Below are 12,646 nucleotides of genomic sequence, written 5' to 3'. Positions count from 1 at the left end.
CTACTCAGGCTATAATAGTTGGTATCACTGGAAAATATGGAAGATCTTCCAAAAGGATTACCAATTTGTTTTTATTTTTGGCAGGACTCCTGTGCCTTTAGCAGTGACGTAGCATGCAGAAATGTGGGCGAACCTTTTCGTATCACTTCCATTCTCCATATCAGGAAAAGCTCCTCCTGCTAATTTCTCCTTATCAGGTCACTGTTAAAGGCATAGTAGCCCTACAAGAAGGAAAAGTTGGCTACCCTCATTTCCAGCATCTTGGGCATATTTATTACTGATCTAACCCGATGATAAGCACATTCAGAGAATCTTGCTGTTTCTGGAACTCAACAATCTGGACGCATCCTTAATCAGAGAACATCTTCCAGGTCTCGAAAAGTGGCAACATTTAGGCTGTGAGGTGTTTTTCTCCACAGCAGTAGAAACAAGTAATAATAGCTTGAGGTACACTGCACATAAAGGGTTGGGGTTGGTTGGTTTGTTTAGTTGAATGGTTAGTTTCCTAAGAAAAATATTAATCAGTGGACAAACTTATATAAAAGGTATAATTCTGTCTGGTTTGCAGGCCACTATTACTTCAGAAAAGTTTTATCCCCTCAACCAAAACAGCAATAACGTCCTATATGAACCAAAGTATATGTTGCCGCCTCACTCTATAATTAGCGACCAGTGACATTTTCCCTGTAATGAATAAAGTTTCCATTGGATGCAACGGTCACATGATTATCATACCACTTTGCAGCTGACAATGTCGCTGAGTGCTTGGGTTTTGCTTTTTTTCCTGTTGATAAAGGTAAGAATCTTTTGTTCTCTTTGAAGATAAAGGATTACCAAATGCAGATGTAAATATAAAGCCTACTTCCTCTGAAGACAGATGGCTTTCTCTCCTAATCTGGCTTCAACTTTCTTTTCCTTCACATTAAAAAAAAAAAACAACCTGAAGATTAAAAGTTTCGAAAGGGCTAGAAATAAGTTGTGAAAGAAACACTTGCAGTTAAATAATGTGTTGGTTGTGCATAGCCAGGATTTCTAAAGGAAAGAAATCTACAGCTCAACAGAAGCGTACTACAGATGGAGATTTAATAAAAAGCTAGCAGTCCTCCTCATTTCCAGAAACAAAAGTCCTTTAAAAATATGGTTTTCGGCATGGAAATTTCCCTACTAAGAAGAAAAATCCAATGTATCTTTTTGAAGTTTTGGAATCTGCCCTGGGAGTTTCTCGTCATGTAACACAGGGGTGTGGGGAAGCTTTATCCTGAGGGCCACATTCAATTCCAGGCAGCACTTTGAGGGCCACATGCCAGTGGCAGCGCAGCCAGAAGCAAAAGTGGGCGGAGCTGCCCTTGAAGGAGATTCAGAAAGGTCGACTTCTTTGGGTTCCATTTATAGCTCGCAGCTGCAATGGTTGTCACTTTGCTTATGGGCCCAATTCTAGGTGTTCACATTAGTGTTTAAAACCCTAAATGGCTTAACCCCAAATATCAAACAGTCTGCCTCTATCCCCACAAATCCCTTTGTGGAACTCATACTTATACAGGTGCATCTAGCATCTTCATTGTACAGTTTTCAGAGGATGCACAAGACATATCTCTACCCTTCACTTTGTTTTGTAGGACCCACAGTTTATACTGTCCCATTCCGGTTGGAACAGTTTTGCTTGTTTTTAGAATCGTGACTGTTTTGTCTCATTTTAGAAGAAGAAGAGTTTGGATTTGATATCCCGCCTTTCACTCCCCTTCAGGAATCTCAAAGCGGCTAACATTCTCCTTTCCCTTCCTCTCCCACAACAAACACTCTGTGAGGTGAGTGGGGCTGAGAGACTTCAAAGAAGTGTGACCGGCCCAAGGTCACCCAGCAGCTGCATGTAGAGGAGCGGAGATGCGAACCCGGTTCCCCAGATTGCGAGACTACTGCTCTTAACCACTACACCACACTGGCTCTCAAATGTTTTATAGCATATTATATTGTCACAACCCTCCCTAGGATGTTATGGTGTAGGTCACAAAAGAAATCTTTTTTATAAATAAAAAAAGAAGTTGAAATGGTTTATATTTGGGTACAATAGGCCATGAAATGCCCTCCCATCAGATGTCAAAGAATTAACAATTACACGACTTTCCAAAGACATCTGAAGGCAGCCCTGTATAAGGAAGTTTTTAATGTTTGATGTCTCACTGTGTTTTTATATTACAGTCATACCTCCTTTTGCAGCTGGAATCCGTTCTGGAGCCCCAGACACTCGACGAAAGGGATGCTCGACAAAACGCCGCTCTGCGCATGCACAAAGCATGGTTCAGCGCTTCTGCGCATGCGACAAACCTGGAAGTAACCTGTCTGGTACTTCTGGGTTTGCCGTGGACGTTCGACAAAATGGACCCTAAAAGGGGCGGACTCAGATTGCCTGGGGCTACCCAGACTGATGGGTAGGATATAAGTAATAAGTTGTTGTTGTTACTGTTCTCTAAACACTCTCATCCTCCATTCAGACATGCAAGAGGCATATGTTCCAGCCAGGCAATGATGATGCTATCTTTTAGACTGGTTGATACTACCTATTAGACAGATGTAAAGCATTTGACTTTATTCAGTCTGCCATTGTTTCCTATCATTCAGTTACTTGTTATAAAAAGGATGCATTTTTAAGAATAATATCTAAAGAGCCCAATGTGCCTTTTCTTTCTTTCTTTCAGATGGTTTTATAAGTGACTCATGCCATAAAAAGAATGCTAGCTATTTGCTACCTTTTGACTCAATTAAATCTTCCCCTTCCATTCAAAGGAGGGCTACTTTCATTTCTTCCATTCTGTGATTAATTTCTGATTGTCACCTTGATCAATGGCCTTGCCCATGCTATCATAACGATAATGTGATTTTGCCCTTTTCCTTTCAGTCTTAAGATAATTACATGGATGATTGCATCCAAGGGCAAAAATGTGTCTCCTGCACACTAGCACACCAACACAGGGCCCAATCCTACAGGCATCACAATAGCATAATGACAGATTTTCTTTCTGGAAAAGTCAAAACAGACCATATCATACTGTGTTCGCTGAACCTGAGCTTATGCATTCACACCCAGATAAATATTCATGAGCCCCAGACATAAGGTACTGGCAATACCAGTCATGTTAAAAATGTGTTGCTGCACAAAAGACTTAAGAAATTTCTTTAGCAATAAAAATAATTACAATTGTCCAGGAACAAAGGCGTCTGCATAATATGGAAGAGAAATTCTTGACCAGTGGTGCCTGCTCAGGAATCATCTGCATACAGGCTCTTTGAGAAAACGGTTCATATATTCTACTGCACACAATCTTAACAGTGTTTCTTTTAATGCATTTTTTTACTTGAAGATTTTTCTGTTACAAAAGAGCAATAAACTAAGTACCATTACACACGTTTCAAATATATCTACCAATTTTCACTTACACCTTCTCTTTTCAGAGTCAACAAAGATCAAATTCATTTAAAGTATAACACACAATATCTGTCTATGCGAGTTAACAGTCATTTTGCACACAGCTTTTCAAGTCAACATGTCTCAGGAACAGGAACCATTGTTCCAAGAAATCATCCTTGAAGGTAAGGTGCAAAGCAGCCCTAATTTCCATAAATATATATGTCCATTAGAAGCATTTCTCTTCGTTTGTCAAACCAGCCCTTAATAGGTTGCACCTGGGGGCATTTCTATCATGAAGCCACTTGAAATTTACCTACTTTTCACAAAAGAGCTATTAATTCACAGGGTGTGCTAAGAATGTTATCTTTCTCTAAGCCACCCATCAGAACAGTGTAAGCAGCTTCAAGGCAATAATACCCAGCTTTTGCCCTTGGTTCCACCTGAATCAGGAGAGGCAATTGAGGATGTTCAGGGTTCAGGGTGTTGTATTGGGGTGTTCAAACCTATGCTAGATATCTACAGGTTTTGTTTTGGGGTGTTGTGTTTTTTGCACAATGACTACACAAGAATAACTTGCCAATTTGTTTTGTTAGGGGTTGCAAGAGCAGTGAGTGTTCTGACATTCAGAACTGGAGCACCTTCTAATTTGGCTTTCCACTGTTTCTCTTGGGCAAAAATGCTTGAGATGGAAGATGAAGGGTATGGGGTAGTCCTGGTGGAGTGAGCAGAGTTTACTGCAAATTATGGTGCTTTGCTTGTATTTCCTGTTAGGGGCACTTCATCCGAGACAAATTTCTAATGGGATAAGATAGCAAATTACAGCAGCATTTAATAGCATCAGGAAAGATGTAATGATGCAGGGCGATTTTTAAAATCTAGTACTCAGACCTGCACAAGTTGGATCTTGGTAAGGTCAATTCATGTTGTGTATTTTGGTTTCATCTATAGGGGCGTGTTATATATAGATACCACTTGTTCCTAAATCTAGTTGCTAGAATTACACCATCATCCAAGCACTGTCCTATTTTTAATATCACCTGTTCTTATTACTTGACCCGCAATGCTGGTACAACAGATACTCCTTTAACTATGTTCCTTTAATGCCAGGGCTCTGGTCCACAGTTCGTCATGGAATAAGTAAAGAAAGTAAAGACTAGGAACCCAAAATCCAAACTGAAGCATGAGTAGCTTCAAGAAAGCCATTTCAGAAAGACAGAACCACAAGCACAGGCCAGTGGCACTTGTTTAAACCCATCTGTATTCCAGCAGCTTACATTTTAATAGCACTAATGAGACCCTCAGTGCAAGGTGCTTTTCTTGCCTGGTTCCCATCCTCTGTGATGTATCATCCCCACTCTCTGTAAGTATTTTCTCACTGCAGGGTGAAATTGAGGGTGGGGAGAGAGAGGCAGGCTGACTATTTTTCCACTTTAATCTTCTTGCATGATTAGAATGAATATTGAGCAGCACAGACTGCTCAGAGTAGGCGCCCATCCTAATTAAGTCACCCGAGAGCACCAGTGGGGAACCTTAGCAGAATCCAGAGTGGAGATCTGTTTGCATGAGAAAAGCACTGAAACAGTCAGTATGCTGGGCTCTCTGTTCAGGTGTGGTTTCTAAATCAAAAACTGCAACCCTCTGCACATCTACTAAGAAAGCAATCCCACTGAACTCAGTGGGACTTAATTCTGAATAAAGATGCCTAGAATGTGGGGAATTTCAAGCTCAGGACCTGTGGCTGAACTGGATACAGGATGAGGATCCACATGTGGCTTGGGCTCTGCATAAATCAAGGTCAGAATACAGTGGTACCTTGGTTGTCAAACTTAACCCATTTCGGGAGTCCATTTGACTCCTGGAACCATTCCAAAACCAAGGTATGGTTTCCAATCGGCTGCAGGAGCTTCCTGCACTAAATCGGAAGCTGTGGAAGCCGCGTCAGATGTTTGGCTTCCCAAAAACGTCCGCAAACCGCAACACTTCCTTCCGGGTTTGCAACGTTCGGGAGCAAATTTATTCGGGAGCCAAGCCGTTCGAGAATCAAGGTACCACTGTACCCCCTGAACACAGACAAACGTACTCAAGCACTTCAGTTAAGGAAGCCAGCAAACCAGATTGCAAAGGTGAAAGAGCCTAGGACCAAACACATGGATCTGTTTCAAGCGGGTCAAGAAGGCTGGGCATTCAGGATCATGTGATACACAGACTCACCACAGATCTCAACAAGGGGTCAAAACAAAAGTTGACCTGCTGGAGTTTATAGTGGCAAGGCCTACCTGAACCTTCTTGTGAGAGCTGTACGGTTGCTTCAGTCGAGAGTTACCTGACCTGCTATAGGCCTGCTATAACATTACAGTACCTTAGTTGATAGTCTTAAAAGAATGAGAAAGCAACTACATAACTACACCAGTGTCATAGCACGGGGGGCACATGGGCAGTTGCCCTGGATGCAAAATGGTTAGGGGCGCAAAATTTCAATATCCGGTGCTGCCTCAGTACAGCTACACACTTCCATTACATGGCTCCATTGAGAACAGCTTCTCCATGCAAGCCAGGAAGTGGCCTCTCCAGACAACAGAACGCCTCTCCTTTCTTATCTCTGCGTCTGTGGTCTCCTGGGTGACGCAGCTGCCATTAGGCAGTTGAATGAGCATGCGTACTCAATGCAAGTGTTTATCTCATACATTCCACTGAATTTTCCTATCATTATCCTTATTGCTTGTATGTGATTGAATCCCACTGAAAAATAGTGACAGTCTGGAAGCACCCCTAGTAAAGACAAATCTTTGGCCATGATGGGGCAAATCTTAGTAAACACATATCTTTGAACCAGGGTTGCCCGTCCCAACTTGCCACCTAAAGCGAAATGGAAATTGCCACCTCCTGCCACTGCTGCTGTGCCCAAACTCTTGCCAAGCTCGACGGGAGCCAGGGCACTCCTCAGAGTGTTGCCAAGTGGCATACGGTACACAGGAATGCCTGGGCTCTCACTGAACTCAGAGTGTCACCTATCAGCTTTCCTGGGGGGCTGAGCCAAGTGGCAACCGGTGCACAGGAATGCCCTGGGCTCTTGCCAAACTTGGTGAGGAAGATGAGTGGCAATGTGGTGGGGGAAGGGGTGGGTAGGTGGAACGCCACCTCTTGCACTTCCACCACCTGAGGCAAGAGCTTCACCCTGCAGCTCTGCTTTGGACATGTTTGGTGAACTCTGATAGGCATAAACGATGCTCACATCAACTAGTACAAGAAAACAATAAAATGTTACTGTTTTTATCTTTCTAATGCCTGACTGCATGCCATCTCAGTCAGAACGCTAGATGCACCACCACTCGAGTTCCCATTAGTTTTGTGCATGCTACAAAAGCTGGCTGTTGTTCCAGCTTTGCACAATATATGAAGACTCTCTGCAAAGCTTCTGAAATTAAAAAAGGTTGATAGGGTGTGAAATGCACCCGTTTATGCCTTCAATATTGCCCAGTGCTGACTGCAGGGTGCTCTGATTAACCAACAGTGGTGCTGTCACTGATCACAGTAACTGCTCCAATCAATCAACATCTCTTTAATATACAGCAAATTTCACCCAAGAGAAATTTGGCTCTACTTCCACTCTCTCCCTCCTTCTCCCCACCCACTGTCTCTCACATACACACATCTCTCTCCATTGTTGCTTTTGCATTGGGTATGTTCCCAAAACAGGTATTTCAGGAAAATGTATGGAGGGGAAAGTTTTGGATCAGCCACCACATACAAGTGCTCTGAAATTCTGGAGCATGTCCCTAAAAGGGAATCAGGATGCGAAAACACTCCACAATCCAATCAGGATGAATGCTTTTTGTCATGTAACCTCTGGACAAAAAAATCAGAACAGCTGCTCAAGGCTGGATTGGACACAGTCCAACCTTTGCATAAGCTTTGTGCAAGCAAATCAGAATGAACACACAATAAATAGGTCAACTGGAGGAGCCCTCTTTCACCTGGATCTAGCAGGGTGTTCAAGTTTATGCCTTGGAAACAAAAGATGTACATGAAAAGAACTGAGCCTCTGGTTCAGGTAGGAAACATGTGTGACCGGCACTGATAACAATTGATGGAAAATGTCATGTAGCTACATTACGACTGTAGCCAGTAAAGAATATGGATGAGTTTGATATATTTTGAATGTTGAAAGCAGAGCTGAGTGTGTAAGTTGATTAAAGGGAAGAAAATAGATTTGAATGTTTAATATAGGAGATAGAAGGTGGTGTGTTTGAATTTAATTGGGTCATTAAAATTGGCTTTTTTAAAAGGTTTAATCTTTAGTTCTAAAATGTGTAAGTTTTGCTATTATGGAACGTAAATATGTTGTTGGCATGCTTAGTGAAGTCATATGAATTTGTTCCAAGGACATCTGGATGGTAGTCAGTTTTATTTTGATTTTATTTTGGAAAATGTTCCAAGACTTCAAAAGAGCAGTGGAAAAATAGAGCCACAATAAGGGAGTTGACCATTGGCATGGTATGTTCCCAACACTTTCACTGTATTAATACTGACATGATAAAAGTAGATGGCATTGGTCGCCAGAAAATGCTTGATCTTGGAGGCGTTTAAAGGCAATAGGTAAAGGTAAAGGGAACCCTGACCATTAGGTCCAGTCGTGACCAACTCTGGGGTTGCGGCGCTCATCTTGCTTTACTGGCCGAGGGAGCCGGTGTTTGTCCGCAGACAGCTTCCAGGTCATGTGGCCAGCATGACTAAGCCGCTTCTGGCGAACCAGAGCAGTGCACAGAAACGCCATTTACCTTCCCGCTGCAGCAGTACCTATTTATCTTCTTGCACTTTGATGTGCTTTTGAACTGCTATGTTTGTAGGAGCAGGGACCGAGCAATGGGAGCTCACCCCATCGCGGGGATTCGAACCGCTGACCTTCTGATCGGCAAGTCCTAGGCTCAGTGGTTTAACCCACAGCACCACCCACGTCCCTTTAAAGGCAATAGCTGAGGACTATTAAAGTGACAGACAATAGCTGAGGACTATTTAATCTTATTTGTGTGTTGCTAAGGTGAGGGTGAAATCCATATTCCAGTGAAGTTAATGGTGACTCTCCCCTTGGGTTTAATTAGGCTCGTTGACCATTACAGTTCTGAGCAATGCTGGGCTTGTATGCTGAGGAGCTCAGCTCAATCTCTCTGTGTTGGCTTTTGCACAAGACTGTCAGTTCATTTTACGTGTATATTGGCGTTTCTATAACCTAAGAGAGGAAAAGAGGAAAAGAGGAGGAGGAATAACAAAAAGAGGGTGCTCCCCACCTCACCATATTTGCCACCTGATGGTACAGCCAGCTTGCTCCTGAGTCTAAAGCAGGTGCCACATGATCTGGGACAAATTCATCCTCCTATGAGGCTTTATTGGATAGTTATCAATTCAAGTTCCCTTCCCTCTTCCTCTTTACAGAAATAAGAGGTGAGCCTGCCTCTATCCTTTTTTCTCATGCTCATATATGTGGGAGCAAGAGAATAAAAATACGGCTTTGAAAAGTCATGGCATAGGGTCAAGTTCAGTTCAAGACATTTTGCTGTCTGAAGCAAAGGACAAGATCCACTCCGCACCCTGCATTCCATGTACAGAAGAGGATTAGAATGGCAGCTGAATATATTAATTCAGCATTGGCAACAGGGCAGTGTCCTCCAATGCACCAGAGGGCAGGCTGCATGCACACAAGGTACACGTTCCTCACTGTGCAGCTGTATCACTTTGTCTAATGGTATGGCCAGTCGTACAAGCAGTGGTCAAGGAAATATTCTAGATAGGCAAGGCTGGGTCTGGCTAGTAGTATTCTCTATTATTGGGCCCATGAACAAGCCTGGGACCTAACCAATTAAAAATCATTGCACATGCCCCCCCCAATCCCCCCCAAGAGCTGGGCTCCTAGGAGTTAGCGCCTATAACTAGGACTAAGGCATTTCCCGCATGTGTGTCCTGATCCACTAGGTGGACCAATGTGCTAGCAACAGCTATGTGTACTTTCTTGCAGGCTCCATTCAGAATCAATAGAAAATTACACTGCCCAGAGCTGTGTGAAACTACAACTTCTATTCCGCATTTGTCTCAAACCACATGTTCCACAAGAACACACCTTTCACATTGTAGGAGGCAGCTACATTGGTTTTGTAGTCAGGGTTAATACCAAACAGCCTTTTAATAAATGCAATAATATATGAAAGCCAATCAAGTTGTTTCTATAAATAGAATGAAGAATACTGGGTTATATGATGTATAAAAGTTCTGGGAAATTTTCCAGAATTTCAGATTGATTGTAAATAATTCTTAGGGCCAGGTCTAATACAACTTGGCTTTGCTCTTTGGAAATCGATTTCGTGATGCCAATTATAAGGTATCTCAGGACAGACCCTGAGTATATGCTATTGACTTTTCTGTCCTGTATCATTCCTTTTTCAGATACTGTATCGGTAAATTTGCCTTCATAAATCAAGTCAGTTAAGACAATTTCATAAATAAAACATAAATGGCTACCTTGGGAACAAGGAAGTGAAGAGTGGTGTAACAGGCCAATGCATTAGCCTTGGGTTTTAGAGACCCACATTCAATGTTGCCTCAGACACAATTGAAATTAATGGAGTGGTCTCATTCTATCCCCTAATGGATACTTGTGTCTAACAGAAAACCACAGCATAGTTGGAGACAATTAAACATGATTGGCATATTCAGTGACAGGACACAAGGGAGCCATGGGGGCTTCCATTAAAACCGTGTTTGCCTCATCTACGCATTGCTCTGGTCACTGCTCTTAGGATCTGATCTTTTTTCTCACTCCATATGGAAAATGTACATTAAAATGCAAGCCCCACACAATTTTGCAGGCAAGATGCTCAAGGAAACCACGTAGCCCCAAATTGTGCTATCAGCCCCCTATTTCTCAAAATATATTTATAGCAAATGAATATATATGCAGACAGTGGTTTGCTTGTTTACTTATTGAACGCATTTGTACACCACCCTTCACTCGTATATACCCAGGGTAGTTTTCCAAAGACAGTTTTATCACAACAGGACTCAAAATCCATTTTGTTTTTCTCTTGCTTCTGTTAAACATTGGCCTGGAACAAAAGACTATAGAGCCTTAAAGAATAAAGGGGATCTTAAGCTCTCGTAAGTATTTAGCTTAAAGGTTTTCCAGCCCTGTGTTCACATCCTAGACAGACCACAACTGTCACATCTGATCAGAACATGAAAATATGCTGCACTCAGAAATTAAATTACAGAGGGTCTTTTGACTCCAGCAGACATTTGAGCCCTCTTCTTTTGAACTGGCTTCCAAGAATACACAGTCTAACCCAGCCCCCTCAGTGCCAGCTAATGAACATCAGTCACTCCCCTTGGCTGCCTGGCTTCCACACATGGATACAGTACTTGGACCCTTGGCTAGGTTGTTGTTAAAGGCTTTGTTCCAAAATCCAGTCATTTGCATGGTTGTCGTCCCGATCCACAGGACTGGGCAAACAAATGGGCGCTCCTATGAATATGCTCACATGAGCATAGCTGTTACCACTTTTCTTGGTGATGGAGGTGGAGTTGACATGGCTGGCACACTGTCTCAGGTGCTTCTCTGGGGGGTGGGGAAGGCTTCACTGACAGGAGGCAGTGCCAGAGTCAAGTCAGGCAGCTCTGCCAGGGCAGTCAGGGCATTTGGGACTCACCTCTGACCACATGCTCAGCCCTTCTCCAGCTGGAACACATGTAAAGTTGCAGGGGCCACCTGTTGGTGAAACACTACAGTTATCTACCATCCCAAGGAAGTCTTTTTCTTTTTCTTTTAATGTCATTGCATTTATTCTTAATTGTAAGTTTCCAACATATTATAAATTGTTGTAACCCTCACTGGGGCCTTAAGGTGAAGGGTAGGTAATTAATAATAATAATAATAGCAATAATAATAGTGTAATAAGGTGAGCATGCATATTATTCACACTCGAAACTATGTTCACACTTTACTTTGACCAGAGTAACCTTTGGAGAATATTTCTAATTTTTCCAAGAAAGCCCAGGTACTTTGAAAAAACTTGTTGTTGTTGTTGTTATATTTCATTCTTTTATCTATCATTCATGAAATGAATGATATTCATTTATTTATATATTTATACATATCATTTATATGCAGTGGTACCTCAGGTTACAGAAGCTTAAGGTTACATATGCTTCAGGTTACAGACTCCACTAACCCAAAAATAGTACCTCAGGTTAAGAACTTTGCTTCAGGATGAGAACAGAAATTGCGTGGCGGTGGCGCGGTGGCAACAGGAGGCCCCATTAGCTAAAGTGGTACCTCAGGTTAAGAACAGTTTCAGGTTAACAACAGACCTCCAGAACCAATTAAGTTCTTAACCTGAGGTACCACTGTATTATTTCATAAAATGAAAATTTCACCCATAAAATGAAATAATCATTTCATTATTTCATCTATCTATACAGCACCTGGATCTGGAATGAATCTGAGCCATTTGTCTGACTTCAGCAGCAGGGAGTGTAAATATCTTTACTGGCCAATAGTATTTGTTTTTCTAAGGCTGCTCTGGCCTTTTTCCTGTCAACATGAAGAAAGCGAAAAAAGAATTCTGTTTACTTATTTATTAGCACAAATCTGATTTCCAAGCAATGCGACAATATTAGTGTTTCCACAGTGTGGTCTCACTGCAGTTCCAGAGGTGAGGAAAAGCTTATTTCCTTCCTATGCATCTCAATGCATTTAAATGGAGGTATGAAGTTGTAAAATGGCCCATTTTACCAACATTAAGGCTGAAATAGAAGCAAAGCAAAAGGGCTGATCGGGAGTGAAAGAATCTCCAGATGAACAATCACTACAGTACACGAGGACTTCCGCTTGCACAACATTGCTTCCCCGCTCCTCCAACATTGTGTGCCCCTCGCTCCCTGAAACTAGCTAGGGTGTTGTGTGTCAACAGAACCCCAGAAAAGTGTGCAGAGAGAGGAAAGGGGGGGTCCATTTCGTCTGACAAGCCGAAATGTTTGCACAGATGGAACGATGGAAAACATGTGACGTTCAGTTCTACCCCTCATTTTAATGCGTCTTTGCTTTTCTAATTTAAATGTATTATTAAAATAACAGTCAAAAGTTAACCTTCACGTAGTCAAAAGTTAACCTTCACATCGCTTATGTAAATTGTTAGCTCAGATACTTTGAAAACAAACACCTGTCCCATCTTGAGGAAAGTCCGTGAAAGCTTCTCT

At 42.2% G+C, this 12,646-nt stretch overlaps 1 long non-coding RNA gene across 1 annotated transcript in view; it reads right to left on the bottom strand.

Annotated features, from left to right (window-relative positions):
• LOC309532071 overlaps positions 1-12,646 on the bottom strand; it is a 163,013-nt gene that overhangs the window by 716 nt on the left and 149,651 nt on the right. The window lies entirely within an intron of this gene.

Source organism: Podarcis vaucheri, assembly GCF_965113315.1.
Source record: "Podarcis vaucheri genome assembly, chromosome: 5".
NCBI lineage: Eukaryota > Metazoa > Chordata > Lepidosauria > Squamata > Lacertidae > Podarcis > Podarcis vaucheri.
This window is presented reverse-complemented; position numbering and strand designations above follow the sequence as displayed.